The sequence below is a fragment of the Nycticebus coucang genome, chromosome 20 (assembly GCF_027406575.1).
Source record: "Nycticebus coucang isolate mNycCou1 chromosome 20, mNycCou1.pri, whole genome shotgun sequence".
In the NCBI taxonomy this organism is placed as follows: Eukaryota; Metazoa; Chordata; class Mammalia; order Primates; family Lorisidae; genus Nycticebus; species Nycticebus coucang.
The window spans coordinates 108,203-122,142 of record NC_069799.1 but is presented as its reverse complement, the minus strand read 5'-3'; the positions used below and the strand labels follow the sequence as shown (position 1 = coordinate 122,142).

The window sequence follows — 13,940 nt, the reverse complement described above, 5'->3', positions numbered from 1 at the left end:
ACTCAGAGTTCTTGTTCTACACCAATTAATGTCTCCCATATGTTTTTCATCTCTGAGAGGCAGGGATTCTTTACTCAGTGACGACAAGGCAGTTAGATGAGAGCATTCGTCCACACACTCCTCAGAGCCAACAGAGGCTTCTCCTGGATGTGTCTGACCACCTTGTCTCAGGTAATTTTCATTTCTGTTTTTCTCCTCAGAAAATTCAGGTATGGAATTTTCGTCAACCACCTGCCCTTTCATTTCTTCTAAACCTGGCTGAAGTCAGTCATTTCAAAGTGGTGCGCGCCAGCACTCTGCTCTGATGAACTGTCCTCCCTGATCTGTTCCAGGTCTTCGAATGATCTGTAGCCACCCGACTGGTCCACACAGTTCTGTTCTCTTTCATCTTTGGAACTACAAACCTCTGATTTTTCTGACACTTTTCCATCAGAAAACGAAAACCGAGGTCCCTCTTCTGTCTCAGTGTCCCTCTCATCTGGGCCCACTGGCTGCAGCAGGTGGTCACCAGCCTGCAGCTCCCTTGTGTAGCTGCTTGAAGAAACCTCCACATCAAGAGAGCCTTCCGTCCTAATATCCAACTAAAGGTTGGATAAAGCTCACCTTCATAGCCAAAACACTTCATGAAGAAATCTCTAATGCTCTTGACATCTCTGTCGAAATACCCTTCAGCACTGGGATGAGAAGTTGAGATCATCTGTGGGAAATCGATCCATGGTGATACGATCATTTCCATCCAAAATGAGATTGAATTCATTGAAATCTCCATGAATCAGCCCATGATTCCCAAGTCTTACAATTAGTTCCATAGCTTCATCATAGACTGAGGCAGGATCTTCAACATGGTGTATCTGACATAGAGGATAACCATTTATGATCTCCATGACCACTGCATGGCGATTGTAATCAACTATCTTTGGAACTGGAAATTTCCTCTCATATAACACCTTCATATAGGCAAATTCCTTCACCGCAGAGAGAGGAGGTAAATAAAGCTAAGACACATCATGCCTGTGTTTATGGTAATCATGCTTGTTTTTCGGATTTCAAAAGGAGGTTCTTCCTAGTCTGTGAACCTTTAATGCAAATTGCTGTCCTTCTTTATTTGCAACAATGTAAATATCTGATTCTTTGCCAACACCCATCTGGTTTCCAACAGACTCAACTACTTGTCAGGAACAAAGTGTTTTCAAAGCCATAATCATAGCCTGCATTTGTCAATCAATAGCCCCGGACAGTCTTGGTACGCTCCCAAGCTATGAGTTTATGTTTCACTAATTCTCTTAAAACTTCATTACAGCCAGCTATAGAGGTGATCAAATTGCAGAGAACTATCTCATGGTTCTTCATGTCCATTTCAACCCCGGTCAAAACCCTGAAGCCATCCCGGCTCAGGTAGCGCAACTTGGCCACATTCACCTTCCCCATGGAGGCAGCAGATGGAAGTCCAATCATGAAGCTTTTAAGCAGCATCAGTTCTTAAATAACTGATATATAATAAGAGTATAATTTTTATACATGGTAATTAAATCAAACAAAGTATCTTCTACGTGAAAAGGTAACTGAGGAGAGAAAAACCTACTCTTCAGAGAATTAATTTTATTTTATGCCACTTATTTTGTATATTTTGGCGAACATTATTCTTTTGTTTGAACTGAGTAGCACCAAAGGATCAAATGTGGCATCTTCTGGACATTCCGGATGACTGAGCCATATGCCCAAAACAAGGTTGAGGAGAATGAAATAATAAAATCCACCCACTACATGACCGCAAAGCAACTCACTAGCAGCAGGATGGTCTGAGTGGCCCTCTTCTCTGGGAAGGCTTTAGAGGAGAGTCTGGCGCTGTGAAGGTGCTGGGAGCGTCTGTGCTCCCTGAGCAGGAGGATCACCACGTAAGCACTTGAGAGCAGCATGATTCCTACAGAGGAGACACGCCTGGATAGAGCAAAAGAAGATGACAGAGCAAAAAGAAGTCCCCTGATGATGGGATTCATGGGAGAAAGTGAGAAGTGTTTATCTTCAGTAGATTTGTCTGGTGAAATTATAAGTAGCTACGGTGTAGAAGATCATGCTATGATTAAAAGACAAGGTGCAGGACCACAAAAAGAATAAAACATGGATGATGTAATCTGTGGACTCACGTTTAAATCTGGCCAGCCAGGAGGTGCTGGGGCTGACAGTGATGTCCTGGAGCATGCTCAGGAGGCTGGTGGTGCAGATGGAGAGATCCTTGATTCCTCTGCTCAAGTAGAAAAATGCCTCGCATTTAAGGTCATTCTGAAAGTTCAATGGCCCAAAGAGTTCTGGAGACCCCAATAATAGCATGGTGAACTTCACACATGAACAAAGGCCGAGTGTCAGATGGTCAGGTCCGTGGGTTTCACCCTGTGATCAGATGCAGAAGAGGAGGAGAAAGGTGTTGGCTGAGATTCCAATACCAGTTTGTAAAAATATACAGTTTTAGATGGTAGCATAAATGAAAAATAAGTTCATTGTTGTACTAAAGGCGAAATAGTTGTATATCTGAAAACATCAACAGACATTATCAGTGTTCTTTTATAGTCAAAATTATCACCACCATAAGGCTTTATTCTCTCCATGATTAACTCTTCCTACGTGATAGAAATGATTAAAATACAGCTGCACAGGGAAGGCTGGATGTGGTATGTACATTTTTATCCCACTTGCACAATGTATTTGATTTCATTAATGGAATTTTCAGTTCCAAAAAAAGAATTTTATATTTCCATAAATATCCAGTGTGCGAGTGCATGAAATAGAAAAATTATTTTTTAAGTATTATTTGGGGTTAGGGACTTATGAAATTTAAAACCAGCTGTTTTCAATTATGAAATAAAAAAGAATATAAAAAATATGGCTTTTAATTAAGGGATTCAAGTTTGAATTCTTTTTTATACATTACGATGGAAATTAAGACCATAAATGGTATGTATATTTTGACATGAAATGTGTCATTTTAAAATTATTACCCACACGTGAAAATAGTCATCAAATAGAATTATCCTAATGTATTAATTTTTATTTTTCTATTTCAAATTTAAAATCTTTATTATCACAGATGTTTATTTCACTTGTTTAAATAAATATTCAATAACATTGTTTTAAAAATATACAGTTTTAGCATTATATAGGTATTTACTGATATGATGCCTCAGTATACAGGGTGTCTATAAATTTTGTGCGCAATTACAGCCAAACTTTATGGACACCCAATACAATGCCTCAGTGTATATACTCATTGTATGCAGGTATGCGCACACACACACACACACACACACCACACACACACACACACGCACACACGCACATATACACTGCATCAGCATTATTTAAGCCAAATAACAAATATAATGTGTATGCATATATATTAAATTCTTATATGCATATATACACACGTAGTAAGTCCTGATTTAATGTCATTGATACGTTCAAAGCAACTGTGACTTCAAGCAAAATGATGTACTTATTAAGGAAAGCAATTTTACCATAGGTGAATTGAAAAAAAGTGCTAAATTTCCATGGAATAAAGAATGTCATTTTGCTTAAAGTTGCAGTTTCCAAGGACCTATCAATGGTAAGTGAGAACTGATGTGCATAAAACACCAGCACCTCCACTGTCACGTTTGTAAGATGCACCCACCGTGTCTGCTCCTAGAGTTCATGTCCTTACTCTTTCAACAGCGCTGCTTTACTGCTCTGTGTTCCCTCTTCCGTATGCAGCGCAGAAAATGCTAATGAGAATGGAAATGACTCCATAGCATTTGTAGGGCTGACCAAAAGTCAATTTCACACTAATGGTAAGAGAAACACCAAAACAAATTCCTGGAGAACAAATAATGTGAAGGTGAGTCTTTCTACCATTACTTCTCCTATAGTCACACTGTTTCTGTCCCCTCAAAATTTATGTTATAACCTTGTCAATGGCTGGGTTGTGGTGGCCATTGACAAGGTTATAACGTAAACAACGTAGTGATGCTAGCCTGCAGTCCACCTTCCAAGGAGAAAGAATACCTCAGAGGAGGAGGCACAAGTTCATGGGGAAGTCGACCTGGGCTAGGGACAGGCCCCTTGTCACAGCAGCATCAGAGGCCACAGAAACCCATGATGTTGGGTCCCAGGGAAAAAGACCCACTTTGTTGAGGGGTATCTTTCACTTCAACTGAGAAAAAGGCATGCTGCAGAGTAAAGTCCTTGCCTGTGCTTCTAGTCCATGGCCAGTCCACTCCAGGCAATGACTGGTGGCCCCACATCCTGGTTCTTCCTGGACTTGTAACGGGGCTACCGCCACCAACGAAGCCTGCGAAGTGGGCAGTGTGCAGGTGGCGAGGGTTGCCTGGCTGGTCGCTCTGGGGCAATTCTGTTGGATCTCCAGCAGAAGAGGGACCGAAGACAATTGCAGGTGGGCAGGGGCTCGGGACTTGGAGAGGGCTGTGGTGGGGCATGGCCCGCCAAGAACAGGGGGCTGGGAGGAGGCTGTGGAGGGGGGTGACCAGGCAGGAACAGGGGGCTGGGAGGGGTCTGTGGAGGGGGGTGACCAGGCAGGAACAGGGGGCTGGGATGGGGGTGGGGAGGGGGGTGACCAGGCAGGAGGAGGGGACTGGGAGGGGGCTGTGGAGGGGGGTGACCAGGCAGGAATAGGGGGCTGGGAGGGGGCTGTGGAGGAAGGGCACCAGGCAGGAACAAGGGGCTGGGAGGGGGCTGTGGAGGGGGGTGACCAGGCAGGAACAGGGGGCTGGGAGGGGGTTGTGGACGGAGGTGACCAGGCAGGAACAGGGGGCTGGGAGGGGACTGTGGATGGAGGTGACCAGGCAAAAACAGGGGGCTGGGGAGGGACCGTGCAACAGTGAGGGTGGGTAGGGACCGGGGGCGAGAAAGGGGACATGAAGTGGCAGAGGCAGGCAGGGACCGTGTTCGAGAAGGGGTTGATGACCTAAATAGGTCCAGGGGGCACCAGAGGTGAGGAGGTGGCATGAGTTGGGTCAGGGGTACAAGCTGGGGATAGAGAGGGACGGGTGGGACACGTGGGATGACTGAAGGGCAGCAGAAGCGGGAGAAACATTGCTTTGCTGAAACAAAAGAGATAAAAAGCCAGATGAAATGTTAGATCTACACAAGCCATCACAGAGAGGTGAAGGAACATTCAATATATACGGATGAGTGAAATGTTAGTCTAAAACAACTCCATTTTCAGTCCTCCTGCACAATCTCTGGTGCAGAGCTGAGTGGGCCGCATATAGATCGAGGTTCCCCAGGGGCACTGCCACCACCACAGCCACTCTCATCCAGGCCTATCTGCTCAGAGGCACCATTGGTCTTATCTATGCCTCGGCCACCTCGGAGTGCCATGGACAGCTTCCGTTTGATCGTCTTCATCCGATCCATGGCGACCGGCGGGGGCGCGCGAGCTGCCTCGGAGCCCGGGGCTGGCGCGGCAGCCCAGGCTGAGGCCGCGCGACCTCTTTCTCCTCCTGTTCGCCGCAGGCGCAGGTCCCAGCAGTCCTTGAAGATGGGGTCTGATGGGGAGAGTGACCAGGCTTCCGCCACATCCTAGGATGAGGTGCAGTCTCCAGTGAGGGTGCGCATGCGCAACCATCCCCCACACAAGATCTTCTCTGAGGACATTAACAAGCGCCTGTCACTACCACCTGACATCCGTCTGCCTGAGGGTTACCTTGAAAAGCTGACCCTAAATAGTCCCATTTTTGACAAGCCCCTCAGCCTCCGCCTCCGTCGTGTCAGCCTGTCCCAGATTGGCTTTGGAAAACTAGAGACCTACATCAAGCTGGACAAACTGGGCGAGGGTACCTATGCCACGGTATACAAAGGCAAAAGCAAGCTTACAGACAACCTTGAAGCACTCAAGGAGATCAGACTGGAACACGAAGAGGGGGCACCCTGCACCGCCATCTGGGAAGTGTCTCTGCTCAAGGACCTCAAACATGCCAACATTGTTAGGCTACATGACATTATGCACACGGAGAAATCCCTCACCCTTGTCTTTGAGTACCTGGACAAGGACCTGAAGCAGTACCTGGATGACTGTGGGAATGTAATCAACATGCACAACGTGAAACTGTTCCTGTTCCAGCTGCTCCGTGGCCTGGCCTATTGCCACCGGCAGAAGGTGCTACACCGAGACCTCAAGCCCCAGAACCTGCTTATCAACGAGAGGGGAGAGCTCAAGCTAGCTGACTTTGGCCTGGCCCCGGGCCAAGTCAATCCCAACAAAGACATACTCTAATGAGGCGGTGACACTGTGGTACCGGCCACCTGACATCCTGCTTGGGTCCACAGACTACTCCACTCAGATTGACATGTTGGGTGTGGGCTGCATCTTCTATGAGATGGCCGACCCCTCTTCATGGGCTCCACAGTGGAAGAACAGCTGCACTTCATCTTCGGCATCTTAGGAACCCCAACTGAGGACACGTGGCCAGGCATCCTGTCCAATGAGGAGTTTAAGACATACAACTATCCCAAGTACCGAGCCGAGGCCCTTTTGAGCCATGCACCCCAACGGGGCTGACCTCCTCTCTAAGCTGCTACAGTTTGACCTCCTCTGCTACAGAGGTCGAAATGGGATCTCTGCAGAGGATGCCATGAAACATCCATTCTTCTTCAGTCTGGGGGAGTGTATCCACAAACTTCCTGACACTACTTCCATATTTGCACTAAAAGAGATTCAGCTACAAAAGGTGGCCAGCATTTGGTCTTCATCAATGCCTGACTCAGGCAGACCAGCTTTCCACGTGGTGGACACCGAGTTGTGAGTTCTAAGCCACAGACCAAGGCCCCAGCAGGCAGCAGCTAGAGGGATGCCACACCCCTCACAGGGCAGCCCCCAACTGCATCCTCCCTGCTTTCTGCCTGCCTACCTGCCTGAGCCATGTTCACCTGCCCACTTGTCCCCTGCTGCCCACCTGAACACCCGAACATTGGCCTGTCAACCCACCCATTGGCCCGTCTGCTGGGTGCTAACAAAGCTCTCATCACTCCTTCAAAAAAAAAAAAAAATAATAAAACAACTCCATTATTTATCATTCCAACTGCATGACATTCTGGAAACGTGAAAATATAAAAACAGTGCAAATCTCAATAGTTGCCAGGGTTTGTGGACAAAGGGTAAGGGGCCTTTGAGGGCAGGGAGAGGGCACCACGTGAGGACACAATGGGCAACACGGCTTTGAAGGTGTCACAACTGACAGAAATGCCCAGTGGAAAGAGTGGACCTGAATGGAAATGACTAACTTTAGAGACTCAGATGCCAAGTTTTAGATTAATTGTAACAAATGTATCCCAGTAAGTGAAGATGTTATTGATCGTTGCAAATAGGACATGGGGGAGAGAGGAATGATTGATAGGGGAACATGGATCCATTTTTATGTCAACCCCAAACTCTTCTAGATGAGATGATGCCTTTATTAAAAATCATCATTTAGCACCATTCTTTCAGGCAGATATTTTCAGGGGTCGGGGCAGGACAGGGTCTCACTCTGCCTCCCTGGATTGAAAGCTAGAGTGTGGGTGGTGTCATCATAGCTCACTGCAACCTCAAAATCCTGTGCTCCAGTGATCCTCCTGCCTCAGCCTCCCAAAGGGCAAGAATGACAGGCCTCACCCACCAAGCATGCTCTAGTGAGATATTTTTATGCCAATGGTCAATAACCAGGTAGTATCTAGACACGAGCTTAAATTATTGTCTGCCATCGAATGTGAACCAATCTTGACTTGAAAATGTATGTTGAATTCTGTGGTTGCAGCAGCACTTATGACTAGGAAAATTAAAATATTGCTGCATGAAAAACACAGCTTACACTCTTCATAGGTTTGTATTACATCTGGGACACCAAGTAATACCCAGTCACTATTCTAAATAACCTTCACGGTCACAGTAAGTTTTTCAGGTGACCAAAAGTGATGCAGTACAATGCTCTGCTCTTGGGGGGTGGCATAGGGGTCAGCGCTGTCAGCAAAGAACATGGTTAGTGCCTTCCCAGTAGGGACGACTGTAAGCATCTTCCTGACAGAAGTCAGAGAGAACTAGTAAAATTGGATTCTGAGTTTGAACATCTGATCCCATTGTTTACTGAGTTCCAAGCAGAGCCATCTGATGAAAGCTGGGTTTCAGGGACATTGTGGGGTTCAGGGAGCCTGTGTGGGCCGTGCCTTCATGGAGATGAGACCACACAGAAAGACAGCAGAGCAGAGAGACAGAGAGCAGGGTGCTGGTGGTGCAGAGTTAGGGACGGGGTCCAAGTCCATTGACGGGCACCCACACCTGAGGTCATGAGGTCCCTCTGTCCTCAGTTCTCTGCACTGTCATATGACAATGGTAATAGGCTTATTTGTTGTTACGACATGAGGAGACTGAAATGACTCAATCCAGGTGAATCGTGAGGAAGAGGACTGGTCTCTTAGTCGTCTTCCGTGTTTCCTAAATGGCAGGGGGAACAAACCGGACACCAGGTAGGGTGCTTGCACCACTGCAGGGCAGGAGGGTGATTCCTCATCCCTTCTGTGGGTATGATGCTCTGCACCTGTCAGGGAACGTCTGGCATTATGACCTGTGATCCCCACATCGGCCCCTGGGTGGGCAGAGCAGGCGCTGTACCTCCTGTTCTCTACTGAGTGGTTGTGACATTGAGGGAAGCTAAGTGGCTTTTAGCATCACATCATGAATGAGTGATGGATCTGGCATGGGAAGGGTACATGGTTCCATGGGGAGGCACAGAACTCTGATGACTGGGACCTCTCCACCATATCCTGGACTCCTGATTCAAGAGCTCCCCTGACTCTTTCTCCAACATTCCTACCCATTGTTCAAGGGGAATCCAAGTTGATGCCCCGGAGGACATTCCTGGATAAGGAGGTGCCATGCCCTGATCACGACACATCCTCTCTCCTCTACCATACACATCTTCCGTCCCTAATGTGGTCCTGTTTCCTCTGAAGGAAATCCTCTGAGGGTCTTGGCATCACATCTGTGGCCTTTCTCCCCCAGTACTGTCATGCTGTGAGCTGCCCCTCATGTGACCACACTGAATGACCAGTGTCTGCTTGTCCCCCAAGTGTGCTCAGACTGTAGGACATTGTGAAAAGCTGCCTCATAATGTTTTCACAAACAATAACCTTTCCTACCACTCATTAAACCCGAGTAAGCAGGTAGGGAGAATTCACTGGAAGAGTAGCCATCTGGGCTGGTGGTTTGGTAGTTTATTGAGATAAACTAGTAGCCTCCTTGTCTACTTATCTGAACAGCCTCAATAGAATTAAAGTCAATGCGTGTTTTGTTTTATATAGTGACACCAGGGAGCACACACTGAGATTTGTTGTTTTTCTAAATTTACATATGAACAGAAATGACATGCCAAAAGTTGACTGAACTCAGCACACATTTCAGGAAAAAGAAAAGACGTGTGAAACATAGAGTTTAACATGTAAAAACCCACAAAGTCATCTCCTGCCTTCTGGATTTCCTCCAAATTTTTGAAATGAATGGTTTTAGCAGGTACTCAGTTAAGTTAAAATGACATGGAAATAGATGTTCCCATATTTTCCAATTTAGGGGCCATCTAATTGAGCAATGTTTGAGGATCACAGGATATAAGAAAAAAGAATCTATTTTTGAAAGGAGGAGATAAACTTTAGGGCAACCTGCTTGACAGGAGTATCAACTATAAATTGGGGAATCAAACAAAACCAGAAACACACTATAACCACCCATGGGAAAATGCAGAGGATAATTTTGTAAGTAAAATATTGTGAGAAATACTCTGACTAGTCACTGTGAAAGAGCAGAGCATCCCACAGGTCAGTATGAACATACCTTTGAATCGGCTTTTCAGGTTTCCCATATTGAATGGCAAGTGGCAGCAGGAGGGGCCAAGATATATACTCTCACGTCACCACGGTGATGGGCGTCACAGAACCTTCCCAGTGAAGGCACGATCCACACTGTGAGGTCCAACTGCTGCTCTGCAGGCAAGTGGGCTTTCACATGTGCAAAAGTGTCATCGAAGTTGAAGTAGTTTATCTGAAAAACTAAACCCCAATCCCCCGCATTGTATTCTCTGTTTCTTAAAATAAGTCATAGGAGAGACACGGTGTACCCCGAAATGAAAAAGATACAAAACTGATCTGTTGACAACAAGCAGAGGTTCCATTCTTGATTTGAAATACATCACTGGATATTTCTACTGTTTCTGCATCATCAAATATTTCTAGAATCAAGAAGAGAATATTGCTCAGGATTAGATAAAATACAGTAGTTACAGATATTTAATTATAAAATGTCATAGTTAAGAAAATGTTTAACAAACAGCACTTTCATCATATTTACATGTATTACTGTGTCCTTAGTTCTAGCTCAAGCTCTGTGAATTCAAGGAGGAATTTCTTTTTCCAAGTGTATGTAAATAGCTGGGTGTTCACTGAGTAATTTAGTGGGGGTGAGAGGGGCCATATGTTCACCAGAGCATCTTCTGGAGAGTGAAAAGTCTCAATGGATACATGCCTGTAGTCCCAGCTACTTTGTGGTTTTTCTATTTTCTTTTCTTTTCTTTTTTTTTGAGACAGTCTCCCTTTGTCACTCACAGTAGAGTGCAGTAGTGTCATAGCTCACAGCAATGTAAAACTCTTGGGCTCAAGTGATTCTCTTGCGTCAGCCTCCCAAGTAGCTGGGACTAAAGGTGCCCTCCACAATGCCTGGCCATTTGTAGAGATTGGGGTCTCACTCTGTCTCTGGCTGATCTTGAGCTCCTGAGGTCAGTCAGTCCACTCACCTCATCCTCCCAGAGTGCTGAGATTACAGGCATGAGCCACAGCATCCAGGCAAAACCTATTATTTTTAAAGCCTTTTAAGTGCTATGCATTAAAATATTCTTACCTGAGGCTTTTATTATTGATTATAATGTATTTTCTGTGAAATTGTATTTTCATACACCATGTGCCAGTGATTGAAAATATCTGCTCTCTATAGATACATAGGGATCATAGGTCATAGTTGAACCTTCTACTTATCTAGAAAAACATTCTTTTTTAGTGTTATATTAATTTCCATACAGAATTCACGGGCTAAAGTTTCTAATATTCTTGTTTTATAACTCCTTATTATTGTGATTCTTGTTAGGTCGGTTTCCTTGACATCAGTTTATTGTGTATCTGGTTTATCTATGTTTTAGATTGTTAGGTAAGAATGTGTAACTCTATATATACACTTTAAGTCAATGTAAGGTTCAATCAAAGTGTTAGGCATATGTATATCACAGATAATATATGTATGTCTTTTTCTTAACAGACTTTGTTTATGATTCATCGTATATATTTATTTTCTTGTTATTTTTTTCTTTTTCTTTTCTGAGGCAGAGTCTCACATTGTCGTCTTTGGTAGAGTGTCGTGTACTTATAGCTCACAGCAGCTGAAGTGCTCATCTGAACTGTCTGCATGGAGGCCAGGTGGGCAAAGGTCTGGGCCTCTCTGGGGGGTGGAGGTCACGGGGTTATAGCTCATGGAGATGGTATTGTTGTTGATGGAAAAAATGGTGAATTAAATCTGGCAGACACTTACACCAACAGTATAGAGGAAGGAACCTTTAACTGCTGGGGTGAACTCAGGTGCCTCAGGGCATAAAATGATGAGTTCCAGGGAAAAAGTTCTTTCAAACTATTTTTTTCTATTTATTTATTTATTTAAACAGAGTCTCACTTTATGACCCTCAGTAAAGTGTCATGGTATCACAGCTCATAGCAACCTCCAACTCTTGGGCTCGAGTGATTCGCTTGCCTCAGCCTCCCAAGTAGTTGGGACTATGGGTGCCCACCACAACGCCTGGCTTTAACTTTAGACATGTGGTCTGGCTCTGGCTCAGGCTAGTCTCCAACTCATGACTTTTTTATGCAGCTCAGTATCAGCTTCATAGTTACAGTTACAACAAAGGGTACAAAGAGTTAATGATTGTAATTCTCAAGAAACCAAGGTGCTGTTGTTCCATAGTTTTTTTCTAAGATTATTTTAGCTCAGTATAAAGTTTCTTCTTATCTTTGGAGGAGGAGTTTTTCTGAAGCTGCCTCCTGCTTTCTCAGGATCATTAAGAAGTATAAGATTTATGTATTTATTTCTCCTTCCTCAGGATGATACAAATTATTAATTGTATAGTCAAATGTCAACAGCCTGGAACTGTTAAGCTCTCCCTTTGAAAGCTCTATCTTCCTGCTTATGTGGACAATGATGGCATTTAGACAGTGGTCTCCATCCTCCTCAAATGAAGAAATTAATTCCTAAGGTCCTCTTTCCTTCTACTCAAACCACTTGACTTCTTAATCGTGATGTGGTAGCCTGGAGGACAAGGGCTGAACTTTTGGTAATGTCCCGATTTCTCGGAAGGGCAGACAAACAAGTCAGTTTAGGCTGCAGGTGAGGGACGTTAGTTGAGAGACTCCACTGTGGTGTGATCTTCTGGCCCCAGTGCAAGAACTCAGCCCAAGCCCATGGCCTTCTAGCCTGGCTTTAGCCTTTTGGTCTTTCTCAGTCCCCCTGACAGACATTTGATCAGTATATCCACTAAGCAGGCCTGGAAGGCTGTTTGAATGTCCATGTCAATTTCTTCACATGGGAAAAGTGAGGCCTGGGGGGTTTGCACTGTGGCTTTCAGGACCAGAAGGATGAGAAGATTGAAGACCAAGAAGGGAAAAAAGAGAAGAAAAAAAAAGACAGGAGAAAAAGAAGGGGTTGAGTAAAAGGGAATATTGACAAAATAAGAGAGGCACAGAAAGAGGGAGACAGGAGCAGTATAGGTGTACAGTAGGGTACTTTGAACAAACCTTAAAACCCTCCAACCTCAGGGGGTGCTGGGTTTGGTAGTTCCCTTGAAGTCAGCAGCTCTTTGCTAGACTGGACACAGCAACCCACCTCCAGCAAGTAGACCGGAAAGACAAAAATGCTACAAATCAAACCATAACAAGCAAACAGAAAATTTTATGGGATAAAATTGGGGGGAAAACCAAATAATACGGGTAGAAACACTAGCAAAAAGGAAGTTCTAATTGGTAAAGAAGGCAACAATGGAAAATTATATTTAAACTAGAAAAATGAAGAAAGAAAAATGAATGGGAAAAATCTAGAGGGAAAATGTTGAAATTAAAAAAACACATAAACATAAACAAAGCAGTATATATATCTTGCTGAATATTATCTGGGCAACAGGTGATCTTCTGGGGTATGAGATGTCAATCACAATGCTGACACGGCTATATGAGAGGGAGACTGGAGGCCACTGCTGATTTCTCAAACTTGCAGGGTGGAGAGCATAAACCTCTCCTCAGCCTGCTTTAAACTGCTTAACCTGGGCTAAGCAAAAGCTTTCCCAGGAAAGCACTTGTCGCTGGGATCACTCCTGAAGTGGCTGTCCACTTACCCAGTGTGTCAAATGGGTCTCACTCTATGCCCCTGAGGGCCAAGGCTGTAAGGCGTTTTAGTCCCCTCCTTTAGGCTGCTCAGTCATTAGATTACTCACCTAAGGTTTCCTGCCCGATCCTTGCTCTGTGACCCTGAGGGAAGAGCTTGTCGGTGAAGTTCTCCCACAATGGCTCTGCGCGGCCCATAGCCAAACAGTATTAGCTCTGGCTGGCTCATCGCTCAGTCTGGGGACCTAAAACAATGATAAAGTCCTCTGCAATCTTGCCCAAGTTCTCCCAAGATGATACAACTGAGTGCCAAGTCCTAAAAAAAGAAAAAAAAAAAAAAAAAACAGAAAACAAAACCAGCTCACAGGTAAGGCCTTTCCAGTTTGCAATCTTACTGCCACTGTACTTACAGCTGCTGGGTGGATAAGACCAAATGAACACATGCAACCACTTGCCAGTTCTCCACTGCCCTTGTTCTCCTCATGCGGTCCAGAAGTCTCTCACTGACTCCCTGT

At 45.0% G+C, this 13,940-nt stretch overlaps 3 pseudogenes across 2 annotated transcripts in view; 1 reads left to right on the top strand and 2 right to left on the bottom strand.

The window, feature by feature from the left end:
- The window catches only part of LOC128572295 (cyclin-dependent kinase 16-like), a 116,844-nt pseudogene extending 111,411 nt beyond the window's left edge, over positions 1-5,433 (bottom strand). Inside the window, exon 1 of the transcript XR_008376159.1 lies at positions 5,227-5,433. The product of XR_008376159.1 is annotated as a cyclin-dependent kinase 16-like (transcript). The remainder of the gene's footprint in view (positions 1-5,226) is intronic.
- LOC128572296 (cyclin-dependent kinase 16-like) overlaps positions 1-6,931 on the top strand; it is a 116,849-nt pseudogene extending 109,918 nt beyond the window's left edge. The window contains exon 3 of the transcript XR_008376160.1: positions 5,519-6,931. The product of XR_008376160.1 is annotated as a cyclin-dependent kinase 16-like (transcript). The remainder of the gene's footprint in view (positions 1-5,518) is intronic.
- A 2,934-nt stretch (positions 6,932-9,865) lies between these two features.
- The window catches only part of LOC128573082 (kinesin-like protein KIF11), a 54,039-nt pseudogene continuing 49,964 nt past the window's right edge, over positions 9,866-13,940 (bottom strand).